This window comes from Brienomyrus brachyistius, chromosome 24, assembly GCF_023856365.1.
Source record: "Brienomyrus brachyistius isolate T26 chromosome 24, BBRACH_0.4, whole genome shotgun sequence".
Lineage (NCBI taxonomy): Eukaryota > Metazoa > Chordata > Actinopteri > Osteoglossiformes > Mormyridae > Brienomyrus > Brienomyrus brachyistius.
Window position 1 is genome coordinate 9,332,812 of NC_064556.1, and position 21,178 is coordinate 9,353,989.

General features: G+C 42.1%; 2 long non-coding RNA genes across 4 annotated transcripts in view; one reads left to right on the top strand and one right to left on the bottom strand.

Annotated features, from left to right (window-relative positions):
* LOC125719855 (uncharacterized) overlaps nt 1–21,178 on the bottom strand; it is a 351,742-nt gene that overhangs the window by 200,338 nt on the left and 130,226 nt on the right. The gene's annotated exons all lie outside the window — the stretch shown is intronic.
* Nucleotides 1,626–8,037, top strand: LOC125719857 (uncharacterized). 3 transcript variants are annotated; one of them, XR_007385230.1, is made up of 3 exons: nt 6,768–6,808; nt 7,330–7,381; nt 7,462–8,037. It is a non-coding gene; the product is annotated as an uncharacterized LOC125719857 (long non-coding RNA). The 3 variants fall into 3 exon arrangements; XR_007385228.1 differs by lacking the exon at nt 6,768–6,808 and adding an exon at nt 1,626–1,750 and having other exon boundaries at nt 7,330–8,037; XR_007385229.1 differs by having other exon boundaries at nt 7,330–8,037.

The following is a 21,178-nucleotide window of genomic DNA, read 5'->3' on the forward strand; positions in this document are numbered from 1 at the left end:
ATGGTGTTGTAACGTGTAACATGGGATTACCAGAGAAAGCTCAGAAGCATAAATGGTGAACAACCCATTTCTTTTAGATATCAATGAATGATGCTGGGGGCGGCATGGTGGTGCAGTGGTTAGCACTGTTGCCTCACACCTCTGGGTCCCAGGTTCGAGTCTCCGCCTGGGTTACATGTGTGTGGAGTTTGCATGTTCTCCCCATGTCGTCGTGGGGTTTCCTCCAGGTACTCCGGTTTCCCCCCACCGTCCAAAATCATGCTGAGGCTAATTGGACTTGCTAAATTGCCCGTAGGAATGCATGTGAGAGTGAATGGTGTGTGAGTGTGCCCTGCGATGGGCTGGCCCCCCATCCTGGGTTGTTCCCAGCCTCGTGCCCATTGCTTCCGGGATAGGCTCCGGACCCCCCCGCGACCCAGTAGGATAAGCGGTTTGGAAAATGGATAAACTGGCTGGATAAACTAAAAAAAATTCTGAGCTTCGGAAGATATCTAAAATTCACAAACCAAAATTTTAAATCACATGCCAGTTATTGAAACAAACAATTTTGATGGAAAGGGCATTTGCTAAATTTAAATGGAATGCACTGTAATGGAGTCAAGCTTGTCTCGCATTCCCCGCCCTGCAGGATCTGATCTTGATTCAGGCTCGTTTTGCTAAAAATATGGTCTTGAATAAGTCAATTAAGGTGCACTTGAATACAGCGGTTCAGGGGCTGAATATTTCGGCTCCACACCAGCAATCATTAGCCTCAGAAACAAGTTCTTGCTGTTGCTGTCTTCTTTAATCAGGCAATCGCCATGCGAGAAGAACATACAAAGGCATGAACTGTACAAACCTTATAGTACAGTAAATAAAAATATGAAATACAAATTTCTGTAAAAGTGTCAACTCTACTGCTATCATTATTCTGCAATATAGCAAGTGGCACAATACAACTTGCGCTTTGATTTTTCAGCTGACGCAAACACAGAAAGGTGCTTGTTATTCGGCTAACATACTCGCATTAGGCATCTGTGGTATGGTGGAACGGCACGAAACGTGGAAAAAGGAGCAGGAGTTACGAAATCAGGCGAACAAAGGGGCTTAATTGTGGCATGTACACGCTGGAACACATCGCGATGTCACACAACGTTAGTGACTGGACTGGGGAAACATACTCGAATGCGGACTTAAATACACAGAACTAATTAACAACAACGAGAAACAGCTGGTGACACGGGGATTCCACGCGAGGTAGCGAGGGGGGCGTGGCTCACGGGAGGATCGGACGAGCAGGGCATGACAATCTGTGCACCACCAGTAGGGGGAAAACTCTGTCTGATCAGACCCCATTACAAAAAAAAAAAAGTTAACTCACTGGAGATTAGCAGTTGGTGTTGAAATGTATGTTCAGCTTTTTCCGGTGAACTCTAAATTAAAGATGAAGCTGGCTTTCCAGCAGCCAGAAAGCACTACGGTTACCACAAAATCCCTAGAGGCAAATAAACATTGGAATGGTGCTTTCGCGGTTGGGGAAGAGGGCACGGCTACTTTGATGTTTCAAATATAATTCACCGAAGATGAGAAGGGGCAGCTCTTTCCAGCTGTTTGAGGAGACAAGACATCAGCTGCCACGGGTCAGACCTGCTGGCTCCGCACCACACCTGGACCACATCACTCCAGGCTCTCCCGACTAAGGACAGAGACCTACAGCAGATTCCTAAGTGTGTCCGGTGACGGCAACCAACTTTTGATGAGCATCACTACGGTAAATAAAGAAAAAAAACAATGCAATTAATATCTTATCTTGCTATAAGTCTTAAGCCAAATACACTGGATTAGGTGTTTTCCTCATTCTTGATTGTCTTTTTGAGCAACAATCAGAGCATAAGATAATGCATGAGTAAGTGACCCTCCAATGTTCCAAGATACCAATAGTCAATTTAGTCAAGTTGATTGCCATATGTATTAAAAATACAATGAAACATCTTCACTCTCTACCTTAAATGAAAGATATACATAAAAAGACATTAATAAAAATAATATAAAAGACAACCTCTATAAGATTACAAAGCGTCATGCCAGTGCATCACTAATTGCAATAAATGCTGTACTGTTGTTACAATAAAAACCTGACAATGAAACGCATACAATAGAACATACTTACAAATACTGTTTAATGCAGAGAGTCCTACAACCAGGTTCGTGATACTAAAAAACTGCACGACTCATTGTGACAATCAGGTACCCGAGGGACACTGTGATAGTGCTGACTGCTCAGCAATTGTCCTAAGAACTAAGAGTTTGAACTTAAAGGCTGCAGAGAATTTCAAAGAATGTCTGTACAGCTTTGCCAAGACTAAGGCGCGTCTCATTCCCAGTGTTGCATTTGAGCAATACTGCCCCCTAGATTAACTCAGCTTAACGCAGTTTTAAGACATAGTGCTTTGTGAAATAAAAACTTCAGCGTGTCAACAGAGGCGTATGATCTTTCGCCTACCTAATTAGAGTTCCTTATAATGAAAGGTGAAATGAATCACATCTACTGTATATGTGCGCTTCTGATACTACACAGTAACCAAGAGAACAAATATGTATTGTTTCTATGAGGAATCGTGTTGCTATATATCAAAAACGTCACTATTATTTTCCTATTAGCACACCCAAAACCAATTAGGATACAAAACGAAATAAGTATGGGCTGCTGTGAGATCCAAAATGGAACCCGTCATTTTAAATGATTCGCCATCACTAAACCCTCTAAATCTGTATACATGAGAAACGGTAAATGGTCAACAATTCATTAACATTTTGGGGGAGCAATGGAATTTTCCTCCGAATTTATGGCACCTGATAGTAAGCAGCGAACAGAAACTCACTTCAGGATTATTCCAACAATTCATTTTAATATTCTTCCATGTACCATTCCCGATTTAATTCTCGCGGTTTTTGTCCACATATCTACAAAACATATGCAGAATATGTCGCCAAAAAGCGGTATGTAAACCTCTGATAACACCCTAACTATGCACGGCACACTCTTTGTAGCTTTAAGAAATTATTTGCCCATTTCAGCTAAATGATTGATAACAAACTACTGTCGCGTAACCAAGTTCTTCAATTCCTAGTTAGGTGCGTATGCTTGCACTGCCCCTGCTTGTGTGTCAGCCTGTCACTTTCCAAATTCTATGTGACTATATGAACTTAGAAATTTTAATAAAACACAAATATTAAGTTCTTTTGCATTTCGATTTGAATTTTAAACAGTCTGCATCACATATTGTTAAAAAAAAAAGCCCACCTTACGAATACGAATGCATATTTTGGACATTTATATATGATATTACAAGTAGGGGTACATGCTGGACAGGATGCCGGTCCATCAAAGAGCACAAACATACACACGCACAGGCAGGGACGGATTATGGGTTGTGTGGGCCCCTGGGCAAAACGTTCGCGAGGCCCCCCCCACCACCACCACCACCAGCACCACCACCATAACCACCACAATTCAAGGACCCTTGGCAGCCAAACGCCCTCCTTATAGGGTCAGGGGCCCTTGTAGGCAGAGGATCAAAGAATGTAGGCCCTCTAAAATAGACAAATGAAAATACATTGTTGATAAGCGTTGCAAATTGTTTTGGGCTAGGGGCCCCACGGGCCCCCTGCACCCCAAGGGCCCCTGGGCAGCGGCCCCGCTGGCCCGGTCTGTAATCCGTCCCTGCGCACAGTCAGCTGCGAGAATAACTGCATATGTTTCGACACGGGGAGGAAATCCACTGCAATCCCTTAAGTTACATCGTTTGAAACGTCTAATCAAGAATTTTGCAATTTTAGAGGAAGAGCGCCCTCTAGTGATTACACTAAGACTACATCATACCTGAGAACATTCTTACAAGTTCTTGGTTTGGCATGCCGTTCAGGCCAAGCTGCGCTGTTAACATTTTACAGGCCTCGTAGTAAAGTCAGAGTATGGACGAGACTGACATTTATATGCATTTCAACACTTCGGCACACCCCAAGTGCTGAAAAACGTATAGGAATAATGCAAAATAGAGAAATTTATTTAATTCCCTAAGACTCCAGTATATTATTGTTTATAAAAATGTGATATGAAACTCTTACAAAGTAGAGTGTTGCTTGCTGACAATTAAATTATTCTAGATGATTTAGGATATAAAAACTCAGCCCAATTATGCCGTTCTGATCCAATTATAACATACTTATTTATTACCTCATAATTAGTCACTCATGTTCTTATGTCCTTTGTGCAGACCGATGATTATTAGCTGGTCTTGGAGGAGCCCTGATTAGCCAGTTATTTAATGGATTCGACTGAGCTTTTACAATTAAGATCATTACTATACAACCTGACAGTTACAATATTACTCTGATTACAGGTACAGTCACGAGAAATTAACTGTGACCTTCATTTGGCACATTAGTGGACCTCAGACAACAGTAAAACTTCTGTTAATTTAATATATCTTGGAGCTCCTCGATTCTTCAGAAAATAATCTATGTACTGTAATATCAATGATCATACGCAACACAGTATTATTGGTTTATATAAGTATAGCTTTATAACCAGAATTAACAGAAGCATATATAATAGGGGGGGGGGCGGCATGGTGGTGCAGTGGTTAGCACTGTTGCCTTACACCACTGGGACCCGGGTTCGAGTCTCCGCCTGGGTCACATGTGTGTGGAGTTTGCATGTTCTCCCCATGTCGTCGTGGGGTTTCCTCTGGGTACTCTGGTTTCCCCCCACAGTCCAAAAACATGCTGAGGCTAATTGGAGTTGCTAAATTGCCCATAGGTGTGCATGTGTGAGTGAATGGTGTGTGACTGTGCCCTGCGATGGGCTGGCCCCCCATCCTGGGTTGTTCCCTGCCTCGTGCCCATTGCTTCCGGGATAGGATCCAGACCCCCCACGACCCAATATGATAAGCAATTTGGAAAATGGATGGATGGATACATAATAGGTGAGCTCAACTTTTGCTGGTGAAAGCAACATGGAGATACATAGGATCTGCTGCCTGGGATAGCCAGTGGTTAGGGTCAGATATTACTGCCTTAAAAATGGAAAGAATATTTACATGAGAAACACTGGTGCTAAATCAATGAGCATATTTATTATATGTTTCTATAAGTGCAGTGCACAAGCACATATGTTAATGGCGCTCTGATGTTTTGCCTTCCCAGTACCCGCGTCAAACACATTTCAGGTAGATATGACTGTCACTCCCTCTCATCCCACGGATCTTCCTGCTCTGAATTGCCAGCCACTATCACCGTCAACTGAATATTAACAGACTGTCCAGGTTCCTGGTTAGATGCACATGTTCCAGATTATCCGCAATTACTTAAAGCCTCCGGATACAAGGTTCAGTGCGAAGTTTCATCTCTCGTTTTCAAGCTGTGGTCCAAGCATTAGCTGGACTGGGCTGTGTCTGCCCCTGATCTGATTACGCTTGCTTTATCAGGAAAATAATCAGGATTTTGAAAATAGTGATGTGTGGGGAGCGGGGGAGTTTCGCCAATCACATTAATATACTGTCCCCTCCATAAGCTGTTTTTATTGATTAGTAATGTGAAATGTTAGTTTGCCTGTATTCAGGTGAATATTTAGCTTCAAATCTTATTTTTAGCTCTTAAAAAATTGCTGAGGTCTCGATCTCTGTGATCTCATCGCTGGATATGGGCCTGCTTTTGACCCAAAACTTGAATAATGATTTGACTTCTGGAAGTAAACTCTGCACCGAGGTCCTCATTTTTCAAAGATGCGTATGCGCAGAACAACGCACGAAATGTGCGTACGCAACTTTCTACGCAAAATTCCAGATTTATCAAACAATACTTTTTTATTTATTTAAGGAAACTCATGGACAGGCATATGCAGTGTTTTGGACAAACCCATTGTACAGCCATTGTAAAGTGGAATCTGCAGTTAAAACAGCGAAATGGCCTAGAAACTATTCATATATAACCTATTCAACTGACGCCTTCCATGAAAAACAGTAAATCTAAAAATGTGAACTGGGATTTATTTCCCCCTATTTAAGGGCTATTTGTGTGTGTGTGTGTGTGTGTGTGTGTGTGTGTGTGTGTGTGTGTGTGTTTTGTCTTGGATAATTCAATTTGATAGTTCAAATAGGCCTACTACATCTTGTCATTTTTTCCCATAAACTGAAAACGTCTGTGATTATCATGCATGAACGCCATTTCGCCGTATGACTACAGGCTATTTTTATGCGTAGATCAATACATGCGAATATTTGATGCGAAATTCACATTATGTTACATGAATAGGCCTACAGGTAGTTCTTGACTTTACAAAATAATTCATTCCGAAAAAATCGCTCCTTAATCTAAAACTCGTACAGAGAGAAGTATTTTCACATAGAAATGATATTTAAAAGATTTTGGTTCCGGCCAAAAAAAATATCAAATTTCATCCAAATAAACAAAGGAAACACGAACGTGTTATTATTATTAGAAATGACGTTTAATTTAAAAAAAACACACACGTTTAAACAAAAAAATCCTTGGAGAAAAACACGTTTGCTAAAATTATAAAATTCACAATCAGTTGTATCCGTCTAAACTGGTGCAGATCGCTCATGAGCAGCACATAAAATGAATCTGGGTGTTATTAACGGGACCAGGTTGGGTCGTGAAACCAAGTGGTACAAATCGGGCACCATTGTAAATATGCCGTAAGGTGTAATGCTGCGCATGCGCAGACATTCAAGACTCAAATCAGGCATGCGCAGACATTCGCGATTCAAATCGCGCATGCGCCATGAGATATCACAAAGCAGAGGTATGCGATTTGGACATTAAACCCAATGCGTAATAAATCGTTGGAAAGTTCACGTCTATGAATTTTCTTGTTTGATAAACATGCTTTGGTCCCCAATTATATTTTGTTGTGTCTCTGCCTCGCACTGGTTTTTATTTGCAGTCGCTGTTGTCGGACTTTGGATCCTAACTTGTTGGCAGTTTCTCGTTTCCGTGCCTAGCGTATTTAGTGGTAGAGGGTTTAAAACCTTTGTTCCAATTTTACACAAGTATGGGTTTGTTTATTTATATATAAGTAGTGTAAAATGGTATAATTATTCTTATTATATTCAAGCAAAAAAATGTCACTTCTGGAATCAGCGCTGATTGTAATTCCGGAAAGTAAACAAGAAACAGAAACGATAAATGTCGAATTGTAAAAAGACAGCAGTTTTCTAACTACTGTACCTCCATTCTTCTCAAGGGTTTGCATATCTTGTTACAGATGTCCTGTTTAAAAACCATATGGTTCCGAATCTGACATTCCATTATTCCATTCAACAGACGCTGTCAGGTTTCTGCAAGAAAATTACAGCAGAGGGCGCACTAACACCAGGTCAGCTTATAGCACGGTAAAAGGTGGACATGAGGTTCCTTAATTCCAGTGAACAGACATGCACGTGTCTTCTTCCCCAGCTCATGTGTTGCTACGTGTCTCAGCAGGGACCCCTTGTGTTCCCCCAGCCTATAACACCAGGATTCGCTGGCTTTCAGCTGGATATACATGTGTGCAATCTGGCATGGGCTAGTCATGCAAAATCTCGATGGAAACCAACTCAGGTGTCTGGGTGCCCAGAGTAATTATTTGGATCACATCAAATCTGACATAATGGGGTTTAGAATGAAATGTGTAAGGGTTATTGATTTACTCTTTAATTTTTATTCTACAGCCATATACTGTACAACTAAATGCCTGCAGTCTTAAGTCTTACATAGATTCGTCGTTTGTTTTCCGATTACATTTTTATCAGCAAGTTTGGAAATGTGGGCAGTTCACCTTTGCAGACACAACTCACTCACTGTATAGGGTTTTCTGTTATTGTAGGAGTGGGATAGCTGAACACACCAGCCTTAAAAATCCGAATGCCTTCTTGTTTACGTACCAATCACATCCAGCTCAATAGCAACACATTATCTTGCGATTTGAATGTGCCATTCATATGTGTTTTGTCCACTTCATATACTGTGAAATTAAAATCATAATTACATCAACAGTTGGAATCTTTACTTTGAGCAGCCTTAGTATTGTCCCGCTTTTAATTAAATGTCTGGCCGGAATTGCCGACTAATTACATTTTTAATGAAAAATTAAGATACTAAGTTTTATAGTTACAAATACAAAACGCAAGTGGAAAAAAAATGCGTTTTAGCTTTTCTTGGTATAGGTTTTAAATATATCACTTCATCACGTCTGTGTAGCCTTTCGGGTTCAAATGTATTGTGAAAAGTTATGCTGTGACGCGACGTCCTATGCCTGTTGGCATGTTGCATCTGTGCGGGAGGGCGGGGATCATTTAATGTCAGTTATGGTAAATTATCAGTGGCTGCATGTAGTAATCACCGTGAAAACAAACGCTGCCTTCATCCGTTTTACAAGGCGTGTGTTAGAAACTGCCAGATGCATATTATTCTCGTTCAATTATAACTACAATCAAATTTTATTTGAAATTGAAATTTAAAAGCCATTTCCAGGCATTAGTAGTCTATTGTAGTAGCTTATAAGTATATGCACAATAGAATTTACTCATAATAAAAATTGCATTGTGCGTAAACGTAGAGATGTTAATTGCCTTTCTAGGCTAGGTCTTAATGTCAGTGCCATGTAACGTATCACTTAATTATGTCTACCTAGGAGTCACTGAAAGAGAAGTTGCAGTTATTTGTTTGTTTGAATGCGAATAGTTTCGTCAAGCATCAGGTTAATTGCTGGGCATGTGGTTGTTTACGACAATAACATGCAGAAGTCATGAGTAGCGTATGGGAGTTTCCCAGAATGTTATCAGCTTGTTCATTTGTCCGTGTATCATAATGTGCAGAGACTGGTGTACATGTACAGTATAATTTACCGCGCGAAGCCAATTCAGTCGTACAAAATAAGCAGTGTACACACGAAATACTGGATTTTACGGAACAAGGCAATCCGATTCACACATGGCAGGAGAAATAACTCATAAACATCCCCGACATTTAGCAAGTGCATGGGTTGGATCCCCATGGTTGTAATTAACATGTTAAATGTGATTTACTAATTTGCGCTGGGATCAGTGTCAAAATCCCGTTTACAGACATGAACGCAAGTTGAATAGAATCTCATCATATGCAACCGATATATAATATTAAATTACACAGTTGAATTATGTACCTTGAAATATTTAATAAAATGAGTATTATGACAGTTTATATTTTTTTATCTTTTCAATTTTCTGGTAAAGAAGTCACGATTCTAATCTACTATTACGTCAAACATTCAGTTACATTTCCAATATTAAGCAATAGGCTTCTTTTAACACACAAAAAAACGTCTATTGATTGAAAGACCGTGTCGCTTAGAGCTATTTCCGTTATAACGCTTTCATATGTATATTCATTGATATAAAGTGACGCGCTGGCTACTCGGCAGAGGACGAATCCTTGATGGAACGAAAAGCCATTTTTTAAAACTATTAGTGGTCGTCGTGTTTTCTTTGCCCTCTGTTTCACGTTTGTCCCAAGAGCTGCGAAACGTGCATCCAGATCTGCAGGGTCTTGAGTTGCACTCAAGCTCTGGGAGGGGGAGGGGGGATTTTCATATTTATGTCTGCTTTTTAGGCAGCGTCTTCCCCAATTTTCTCTTAAGCTTATAACCTCTACTAACCTCGGACACTATTTCTGGGTTCGTGCCTAAACACATATAGTCGCTGTATGATCGTTTCTGCGAAGTGGTTTATTGCATCTGTTACATTTTTTGACATTTTGAAAATAATTGTGTGGAGACTAAAATAGGCTACTGAGACAATAAATATGACATGCTTTAATACCGAAAAAAGGCGCCGTATTATTATTGGAAATCAATATATAACCCCCAGCTTTGTTAATTTTATTAGTAGTTATGACATTTTTGTTTCTGGTTAAGGTGGGTTGAGCTTTACACGTAGGCGTATTTGATGCGGTTTCCGTGTGGTTACGTGAACCACATTACAGCAGTAACGGTTCGGCTTAAACGACGGTTATTTACTCGTATGTAGCTATAAATATGTATGTCAGTGGCCCAGATGTATGTCTTGAGCATCCTCCACTGTAGGTTTGTTGTTTCCCGTCCCCTGAGGCTCCTGCATCTTTTTCTCCACCCCATACATGTAATATTTCCAATGCAGTAAAGCACTGGATTTGCATCTGGAGAAAAAAATTAATGCATGCGTTTCTTCTGACGAGTGTCTTCTGTCGTTTATGTTTTTTATGCGCAGTTTTTCTTAAAACACAACAAGAATAACAATAAGATTGTTTCTAAACGGAATACTTTTCGTTCGCTGATCCAACTGTGCGTGAATTAGCTTTGCTGATATTGTCTCCGGCCGATTTCAGCCCAGTTCTACTTGCCTTTTTGCGCACAAGGGACTCCTCACTACTTATTGCCTTTTTCCTGTTGTGACTTTTCCCATCGACTTGGCACACAAACAAAGAGACTACGGGGTGTCTGCGAATACAAGCGGGAACCAGATAAAATGTGCCCAGCAAGCATCGCCCGATCAGAAAACGCAGCTCAAGAATTCTAGGCTGGAGGCTGCTTCCTGCATTTCTGAACAGCCCCTTTTGTAATTGGAATCACGTTTATTAATTGGCACCGAATCTCTGGCACAATTTATGTACACCAGGGACAGAATCTGTTTATCTTGTTTAATTTTTACTGCTCTTCCTTCATTACTGTTCCTCCCAGTTATACGGTGGGTATGCCAGCAGACTGCCAGATTTGTAGTCATGTGAATAGGGTTGACGACGATTGGATGCTCAGTGGTCAATGTGGGACCCTCCTTTGCAAATATTTGTTTTTGTTTGTGTTTCCGAAATGTAAAGATCATTATAAATTAGACCATCTAGTGCTTGATCATACAGCCGATGGACAAAAAATGCATGTAGCTCGTCTGGCATTCATGACGGGACATGGAGCGAGGAGCGATGAGAGGCTGTTCTGGAGCAATCCGGCAGCACTTCTCCACATGGAACCCGTCCAGCTCATGCCGCTTTGGTAAAGAGGGGTGTTGCTGTCCCGGGCACCCTCACAAACGCCCCATCCCGGACCCAGCATTGCACCTCCATAATCGGACCACCAGAACCTTTGTAGTGTTCCAGGCAGAAGCTTTCCTGGGTCCCTCGTTGAGAACATGAAGACCACATCACCCTCCTCTTGTTACCAGTAATGAAAAGCCGCTGCCTCATTCTCTCTGTGCCACAGGCCAGCCATGAAGGTGAAATTCCCTGGCCGCTTCCATTGAAGCTGGATGTTCAGTGCCCACATCAGAGTCTCTGCAGAGGCTGCCCAGTGTTGCTCTTCTGTTAATAGCTGCCGTCTGGCCTGGTGTCCATGCACCAGTGCTGCTAGTCAAGTCTGCTCCGACATGCAGGGGAAGCCGCAGTGACTGCAGACAATGTTGTTCTGCATATGCACTGGTAACCTGACAGGACTGCGTGGGAAAAGAGTCATGTGTTTATATATACATAAATAAATATAAAAATATGTACTGTATACAGTATTGTGCAAAAGTCTTAGGCAATCAAGGAAAATGATTGTTGAATATTCTTCATGTTGGTGTAAGGCTATGATTTTATGCCTGACAGAGTGTTTGCAGCGTAACCATTTCAGAACCTCTGCTGAAGTCACCCCAGTGTTTGCAACAACCATACAAAACAGTAATGCATTTTTTGACTCGACCAATAGCTAATCGATATCTCATTGACTTTTTTTTAAAAATCTGATTAAATAAATAAATTGATTAATTAATTAATTAACTGAGTTAGTAGTGAAATTTAACAAGTATGTGGAATGGCTGCCCCCCCCCCCCCACCCCGAGGAGAGGTTTGGGATCTGAAGAGCTGTTCGACTAGATGTCAGAAAGTTTTACAAGAAAGAATACAAGAAAGTTTTAACTAGTTGTGTTATTCTTAATTTGCTGATCTATATAATGATATGTATATATAATAATGATCTAATGTTAAATTGTGTTTTTTGTTCTGAGCAAATGTCCACTTACTACCCAGATTAATAGCTCTGAACAGCTATCTATAGATGAGAGCTTCATAAGACATTCATAATGCATAATACACATGGATATAATGTGTTATACCCTTTTATTAATATTTATGGTCATGTTTATAATGCTTTATGAATGCATTATAATGCATTATGAATGTCTATACGTTACTAAAAACATGGCCTTCAGTAAAGTGTCACTGAAACATCCTTGAGGATGTTGGACTTTCACGGTCTGGTATGTTTACGTGGATATGATGAATTGTCCCCAGGAGAATGCAGTAGGGTGCGTGGGGGGCAGATTCCAAACCAAACTCGAAGCTACTCCTCCTACTTTTGTTTTGTTCTTTGTCCCTGGGCCAAAATGCAAGAAGATATAATTTGCATGATCATTTATGGCATTCGAAAATGCTCTTAACAGAAGATCTGTTCAGTCTGACTTGACTACATAATCCCCCTTAACATATATGACCTTGCCAACAGTTAGTTCTCTCAAAGTAGCCGCTCACTTCCACTTACCATGCCATTCAATAGCCACTGGACAGAAGTGCTCTGTTGACATCTTGTAGGACGTTGTTAGGATCTCCTCCATTAGTTTCCCTTAACTGGGCAACATTCTACGTCGTTTCAGGACAGCCCACAAAGAACTGCTCTCTTAAGGGGGAACGAGAGTGCAGACAGCATTACTCCTCTGCAAAAGTCCTTGAGACGCTGAGGTATGTGGTCATCCAGTTAATCTGCTGTTTCAGCTCATCAGGAATGTCATTGTTTATACGATCAATTGGTCTTTTCAAGTGATGGGGGGTCTATACAATTGAGAGGTGTAAAGAAACACCCCAAGAGGAAGTCAGTTGTGCAGTGGCAAGAGAGCTAGTACTAGGGAACTAGAGGACGTGACATTGGAATTTCTGAAGCCGTGGTTGTGTGTGTGTGTGTGCATGGGGTGGGTTTGCATAGATCACATTTGGGGAAGAAAATGTCCTCAAAGTGTGGTAAAGCCTGAAACTTCCTTACTTTTGGGGACATTTTTCAGGTCCTTTAGGTTATGGCTGGGTTGGGGCTAAGGGTGTCATGATTGGGCTTAGGGTTTTTCCCATAGAAATGAACGGAAGGTTCTCAACGTACACGAACGTCTGTGTGTGTGTGTAAAACCTGAAACTTCCTTACTTGTGGGGACACTTATTCAGGTCCCCATTTGGATAACCTCAATTTTATAAAGATCTGTGACTGCAATCAAATAAGTAAAAGTGCCAAATGTCTTGTATTTTGGTTGGTTACTTATGGTTAAGGTTAGGAATGGGTGGGGGTTAGGGGTGTTGTGACTGGGATTAGGATTTTTCCCATAGAAATGAATGGACGGTCCCCATTTAGATAGGAAGACCAACTTGTGTGTGTGTGTGTGTGTGTTTGCTGGTATGTGTGTGTGTGTGTGTGTGTGTGTATGTGTGTTTGTTGGTATGTGTGTATGTGTGTGTGTATGTATGTATGTGTGTTGGTTTGTGTGTATGTGTGTGTGTGTGTGTATGTGTGTTTGTTGGTATGTGTGTGTGTATGTGTGTTTGTTGGTATGTGTGTATGTGTGTGTGTATGTATGTATGTGTGTTGGTTTGTGTGTATGTGTGTGTGTGTGTATGTGTGTTTGTTGGTATGTGTGTGTGTATGTGTGTTTGTTGGTATGTGTGTTTGTGTGTATGTGTGTTTGTGTGTATGTGTGTATGTATGTGTGTTTGTGTGTTTGTTGGTATGTGTGTTTGTGTGTATGTGTGTGTATGTGTGTATGTATATATGTGTGTGTGTGTGTATGTGTGTTTGTTGGTATGTGTGTTTGTGTGTATGTGTGTGTATGTATATATGTGTGTATGTGTGTTTGTGTGTATGTGTGTTTGTTGGTTTGTGTGCATGTGTGTTTGTTGGTTTGTGTGTATGTGTGTGTGTGTGTATGTGTGTTTGTGTGTATGTGTGTTTGTGTGTATGTGTGTGTGTGTGTGTGTGTGTGTGTGTTTGTGTGTATGTATGTATGTGTGTGTGTGTGTGTGTGTATGTGTGTATGTGTGTGTGTGTACATGCATAGTTAGTGAAACAAAGACCCTGCTCATTGCTGAGTTCATGGTGTAGTATTTCCCCTCAGAGAATGTGAATCTTGTGAAGTTCCCTGGAAATGATTGTCTTGCAAACACCTTTGCCTTTGATGGCATATCTAGCATGTGTTTCTTTTTTTTTTTTTGGAAGTGGGTTTAGCAGCGATCAGTCTAACCACTTGAACACCAACATTCTGTTTAGAATCTAGCTGACAACTTGACCTGTGACCTCGCCCCTCTTATCCTCCACTTTCTAACTCTCTAGAGCCCCCCCTTTCACCCTTCCGGGCGGGGGGGGGCCACGGGTCACCTCCGCCACCCTCAGCCCTCCACACACGCATCACCTTGTTTACTCACTCGAGGAAAACCACAAACACAGGTTTTATATCTCCTCCCTTTCCCGTCTTTTTTAAATATATTTTTTTTAATGAAACAAGTCAAAAAAGAAAAGGAAAAAAAGTGTGACTTGGACTAATTCCAAAGCAGACTGAGAGTGTAAAGTTTTGGACATTTTCCACTTTGCACAAGCTGTGTTTGAAAGGAGCACAGTCTTGTTAGTTAGCCTGTCATTCACGTCTTTAAAAGTAATTGCTTGGCTTGAATCACAATTATTCCGTTATTCTGCAATTACAAATTCCTACACAATGGGGAACTTGGTGTCCCTCACCTTCAAGCAAATAATCAATAAAAAAAAAAAAATAATAATTATAATATTAATAATTCAGTTTAGTCTTGGGTCACTGGAGACCTTGGTGTTGTCTTCTTCATGTCTCCTTAAAAGAAGGCAGAAATAAGCAGTATGAAATGGAAAAAAGGTTCACCTCTGTTTTCTTATATACACACACACACACATATAAAATCTTTTTTATATGACCAGCCTGTTTTATCTCTTCCACCTCAAAAGAGAGAAAAAAAGTTTGTCAGGCCCCCTGTTTCTTTTGTTGTCCCTTTTCTTCTTCACGTTCTTTGTACTTTTATCCTAATCCCAGCTATGCATGAGTGATCAGTTCTGTCCTGTTGTTTCACTGTTCCAATAGTTTTCAATCAGTAGGGTTCCGTCTTTGTTCCTTTTATTTTTAAGACACAGAAAAGGTAAGGAGAGAGAAGGGTGACGGAAGCTCATCTGCAGATGGAGCCTTTTGTATCCCTGCGATGTGCGTGTGTGTGTGTGTGTGTGTGTGTGTGTGTGTGTGTGTGTGTGTGTGTGTGCGTGAAACAGAGAGAGCACATGTGTGTGTATGACTCTAATTGCTGTGATGTGACTGTATTCCTCAGGTCTGCGGAGAGATGTGGAAGGCTGCATCAAAGTGTGTGTGTGTGTGTGTGTGTGTGTGTTTTTTTTAAGTCGCAGAGCCTGTAAAATGCCATTGACGTATGAATGGGACATCGAGATTAGTGGGCATTGCTGTCCCGTTCAAAGGCAGCCTCGTACTTTTCAAGAGAAAGCGCACAATTTGCGCCACTCGAGGGTAGGGATCCGTAAACACGCCACCCTTTGGGCTGCGACATCTACGGACGTGACGATCGGCACAGTTCGTCAGAGGGTTCATCGCAGGGTTTTGTTAACTACAGCCACCAATGAAAATATTTACTTAAAAACAGATTGTCACTGTAATAAAAGGATCAGCATAATGATAAAAAAAATTCTATACTGTCATGCATAATGTTAAAAAATAAATTGCTCTTTTACAAATGAAACCGTCTTCATGTGTAACATCTTCGTGCAAATATACTTGAGATATTTATTCATATTTTGTCAGTGACTCCATCTCTGCCCCCGCAGAACGGAGATCGAGGGGAACCTGTTCAAAGCATTGGTCATTGTTGAGGGTTGGATTCAAGTATGTGGTTGTCGGACTTAATTAACAACATTCCTGTGAGAGCGGTGGGGGGGGGGGGGGGGGGGGGGGGAGGTGGCGGCAGCGATTGGTCTATTCTGCAGTAAATTATGATCGCAAACTTTGTCTTGTCGAGTCCTGAACTTGGCACTACAAAGTTCTCGCGGTCTTCATTACCTGAAGGGCCCGGAATCGGAGTGGACAGCCGCATCATCCCGGCTCTTATTGCGCCGTGGCTGAGCACAAGTGGCTATTGTTGACACCAAAGACAGGATTAAAAGGGAGTCTTGAAGCGAACTGATTTTCATGTGAGAACAAAGAGGGGGAGGCGAGCGGTGGATCTGATGCTGAATCGCAGCCAGGGAGGACGATGAAAGGGTTTGCTCTGCAAACATTGGGATTAAATCAATCAGTGCCCCCCGCCCATCTCGAAATGCAGGTGAATACTGCACAAGTGCAAGACCACAGAAAAAAAAAACAGCATCTTCAAGCAGAACCAGATTCATGCCGAAACTTAGACCATTGTTTTGGCAAATAAAAAGTGACAGTAACGCAAATTCTGCTTGGCCACGGCAACGCCTCATCTGGGGCTTGGATGCCAATGGGGGGGGGGGGGCACATCTCATTTTATGGACAATGGGTGGGGTGAATGTGACGTGTCGCTGGGAGCGGATTAAGCGGCGCACTTGAAAGGGCGGTCGCCGGCGTCCCCGCTCTCCGCCGGTGCGCTGCCCCGGGCTCAGTTGCTGCGCCGCTCGTTTGCATAAGTTTGGCAGGACTGTGGGACGTCGCCGCGGCGATGGGGGAACGGCGTTTCGGCAAACAGACGACGGCGGCTCAAAACACACAACTGCGCCTCTGGGGGGCCTCCGGGTGCGAATACAGGCGAAAACGATGGCGGACGGGGCTGGACTGCAAACCCAGAGCAACGTTACCCTGATCATTTACTTTTTCACATTTCACAAAGTGTAGCTTGGTTTCCGAGTGCAGCCAGTAAACACGCAGTGACCTGACAGCGGCTTCTAATGACGCTGTAATGACACCGCTTCATTTGTGTCCCGTGCTGACTGTGGGAGCAGGAGTGTGCCACCCTGAGTCAATCCAGATCATTCCGCTGATGGGCATTCAGCTTTTCTGCCCCACCACAATGGCTCTGTGATCTACCTTTTGTGGCCTATTGGAAAGCAGTGGTTTGTTCAGTCCGCCCGCTCAATTACGAAAGCGCCGCGAGAGAAAGCCGTATTGGCGTTCCTGAAGGCTGAATCAGCCCCTTCATTAGAGGCGTTTATGAGGGAGCGGCCTTTCTTCTCTATAGCTCCCGCCAAACTTCTCCGCTCTTTTAAAGCGCGTAATTCTCCTCGAGCGCCCAGAGGAGTCCAAAGGCACAGCCAGGGTTCAGACGCATGACGACTTGAGGAGATTAATTATATTTATCTTTCAAGCATGCTCAGAATGAGAGGGAATTCGATATCGGGTGCATTTTTTTGTTTTTTTTTTTGCTGCCTCGTCTTTTTCCCAGCTGAGTCTTTGATGCGCTTCAGTTTTGGACTGGACTCGTGTGTGTGTGTGTGTGTGTGTCCCACCGGTATCCCAGCTTTGATTTCTGCCACGGGGTTAGAGGTGATCATCCAGAGGCCTGCATGTCAGACACCCTAACTTCCCACACCGAGGAGAGTGTCTCTTGAAGACAGAGGGCGTTGACAGAGCCTCCGTATACACTCTGTCCTTTGAAGTGGGCTTTTTCAGGATTAACTAATTAGTGAGAATGCCTCGTTTGCCAGCAAAAGGGGACTGGAATACGCTTGTGCAATAACCACTGATGCTTTTGTCTCTATGTGTTTGTGTGCAAGTGGTTTGTTTTTTTTTCCTTTTCTCCAAACACTGTTGGCCTAGTTAGGGCACGTTAAGATAACTCTGACTTAACTATCGCTACATGCCAGTGAGTGGAACCCGGCAGTGCCCTGGGGTGGCAGTGGGTGTCTGACAGCAGTGTGACTTACCAGCGTCCTGCGTATCTCAAGAGGCACATTAAGCCTGCATGTATCAACTTTCTCGTTTACAGCAGAAATTAAACCGTACATTCTCAGAACGCAGTGTTCCCTACCAGGCAGTTTCCAGAATAAACGCAAATGATGTGAGACAATGTCGCATTTATTTTAAATCCATCGATGAAGTAAAGGAATTCTGCATGTTCGGCAAGATAAACATTCACGCGTTTGTGTTTTGATGCAGAACTTCCCCATGTTATCCATGTCTGTAATGTTTCAAAGTAAAATATAGCAGCTTACTTTCGTAGGTATTAAAAATGGCCGACCGTTCTTTAAAAACAAATTCTCAGTTTTTGTAGATGACCTCTCTGAGAATTGCCCGTATTTCAAGGACAAGGATCCTCTTCTGCTCTACTTTCTGCATAAAAATGAAGTTTCCTCTCTCTCAGTGAGTCAGTAGTAGCCCTTTCTGCAACACACTGGAAAATCAATTCTTTAATGCAACACTTTAGGGCACGATGGCGTTCCATTGTCTCAGTGGGAGAAGGCATGTAAGCACCTCACGTCTACATCATGAAGGCCACGTTCCCTTCATGGACGAGCAAATAGAAACGGCAGAGAGATACCTTTGATCCGAGAGAGAGAGCCAGGAAATCTACATTCTGCTAAGCAAAAAGGGGTTTCTGTGGCCGGAACAGTACAATTCTCAGTCATCCAAGTACGGGAAAACTGTATGTCGGGATATCCAGCATAAACCATTCACCGTTACTCTCCCGAATGTGCACATCCACCCTACTGTCAGTTATAGCAGCTAGTGATGCGATTACGTGTCAAATGAGGTCATCCGCTGCAGTGCGCCACATGTTGCTCTTGTTGTCTGCCGTAATTTCAGTCCAGACGGTGACATTTTCGAACCGCTTCGCCCTCGTCCAGACTGGAACACAAGGCGACGGTGGCTTAGCAGTCAGCACAGGTAGAGCGGAGCAGAGCAGAGCGCCGCCCCTGTGGAATATGGCCGCATTATCCATCCCGGGCACGTGGAGCCCCCGGCCACATGCCCCCGTGCCGCTCATGCGCGCTCACTGCAGACCTGTCACTAAAGAGCCAGCTGTGATCATTTATTCTGCCTGCAAACCAAAGTATGGGTGGATGTTCCGAAAACACAGACAGCTCAATCATTGATCTCACGTAGCCCTGACGGTTTTTTATATATATATTTTTTTTTAAACCCACAAGAACATCCACGTTTATTAGCTATAAAAGCTGTCAGGCAAGACAAAGAGGAACAGCTGAGCTTACTAGCTTTGAGGAAGCATAAAGCACATGGTCTCTGTGGGCCCAGACCGGGGGGGTGTGCTGCCAGTGCAGATACGAACGACTTTCAGCTGCGATCATTCTCCTCCTTTTTGCAGGATTATATTTAGTATATGGGACATAGGGATTTCAGCACATATAGGTGGAGGAGCAGAGGTATTTACTGTGAATTTTTTACCAGGTGTATCTGTTACATTCCTCCTGCCGATCCCCTCCTTGACCAGTCATGCCATGTCCCTCTTCTGCACATAGTGCATAAATGCATATAGAAATTCTAAAGCCTGAAAGATATTCCACCACCTCCCCAGCCCATCATGATGGTGAGCCCCACAGAACCCGCTGGTGCAATTAAATGCAAAAACTCGGAGGAACACGGCTGGGAGAAAAAGTTATGACCAACAGAATTGCTAATTTACCAAAGCTGGTCCCAGAAGCGAAACGTTCGTCTGGTGTTTTTATTTTCTTATGTGTGTTTCCTCGGGGAGCGATATGAGAGATGGCGCATGTGGAAAAAACACGATGTCCAGCACGGGAAGAAATCATATTTTAAAGCTGTCTTTAAAGCTTCTATATACAAAAATATCGGTGACACTTTGCTTAAAGCACTCTTGTAAAATACATCATGGATACCTTCATAATGCATTATAATGCATTCATACAGTATTACAAACATGGCTATAATCATTTATAAAAAAAGGCACAACACATTGTAGCCATTTTTATAATACATTAAGAATGCTCTATGAAGTTCTTATATATAATGTACTATACATACCTTCATAATGTAATATAAAGGTTTATACTGACCATTATAATGCATTATAAAGGTATCAGAAATGCATTATGATGACTGCTTTAAGTAGAGTTACCAAAATATTAAGTTATAACCTGTATGATATGATTATGAAAGGGGGGGGGAAATGCTCGATATTTGACAGATGTTCTTATCTTATTTTAGAAGTTGTATCAGAATTACTATACGTTATATGGAGTCAATGTTGATTTTATTGTACCTGTAATGACACAGTTGCAAATTCCTCATCATTCTGTGCTTTCTGAGCCAATATATGCTGTCTTCCCAGTGAGGGAACAGGAGTGGGGGGGGGGCTGTATTTCACACGTTTACTTTAAGTACAAACATTTCTCAGATGAACGAAAACACTTTTTAGTCAGTTACGTCACTTTTAGCCTGAGAGTACAGCAGATAAATAATGAAATGAAATTATGAAATTCCTGCGAGTGGTTAGACAGAAATAGACTGAGGCCCATGAGCAAATCTGAATGAAAATCAAAACAAGTGAGTAAACAGAGAAGAATCTGCAGGCTCCATAGTAACAAAATCGTATCTTCCAACCTGCAAATATGAAACCGAGAAGCTAATATTGAATAACTGAGTAGATCCTGGATGATGTAATAGACTCGCTTCACTAACATTAGATAAACAACCATTTGCCTTTGGTGATATCAAAGCAAAGCTTTTCAATTTAATCTCGGGTGTGACTCTGATCTTTCACAGGTTTTAGTCTTTCCTCATACACACACACACACACATTCACAGGTTTGTAATTATCTTTGTGGGGACTCTCCATTCATTTATATGGGCAAAACTCTAATCCCAACAATGACACCCTTAAACTTTGTGGCATTTTTAGTCATTTGACCGCAGTCACGATTATTTCTAAAGTTGAGTTTCCCATTTGTGGGGACTCAAAAAAATGGTCCCCACAATGTCAAAAATAACAGGTTTTTATCACATTGTGGGGACATTTGGCCCCCGTAATTTAATATACACATGCCCACGCACACACTACATGTGTGTATTGCAGAAAACACTAAATTAATCGAAATGAAACATGACACCGTCGTTGCACATTTCTTCTTCACGCCAGATTTTCAAATAGTGCTCACTAA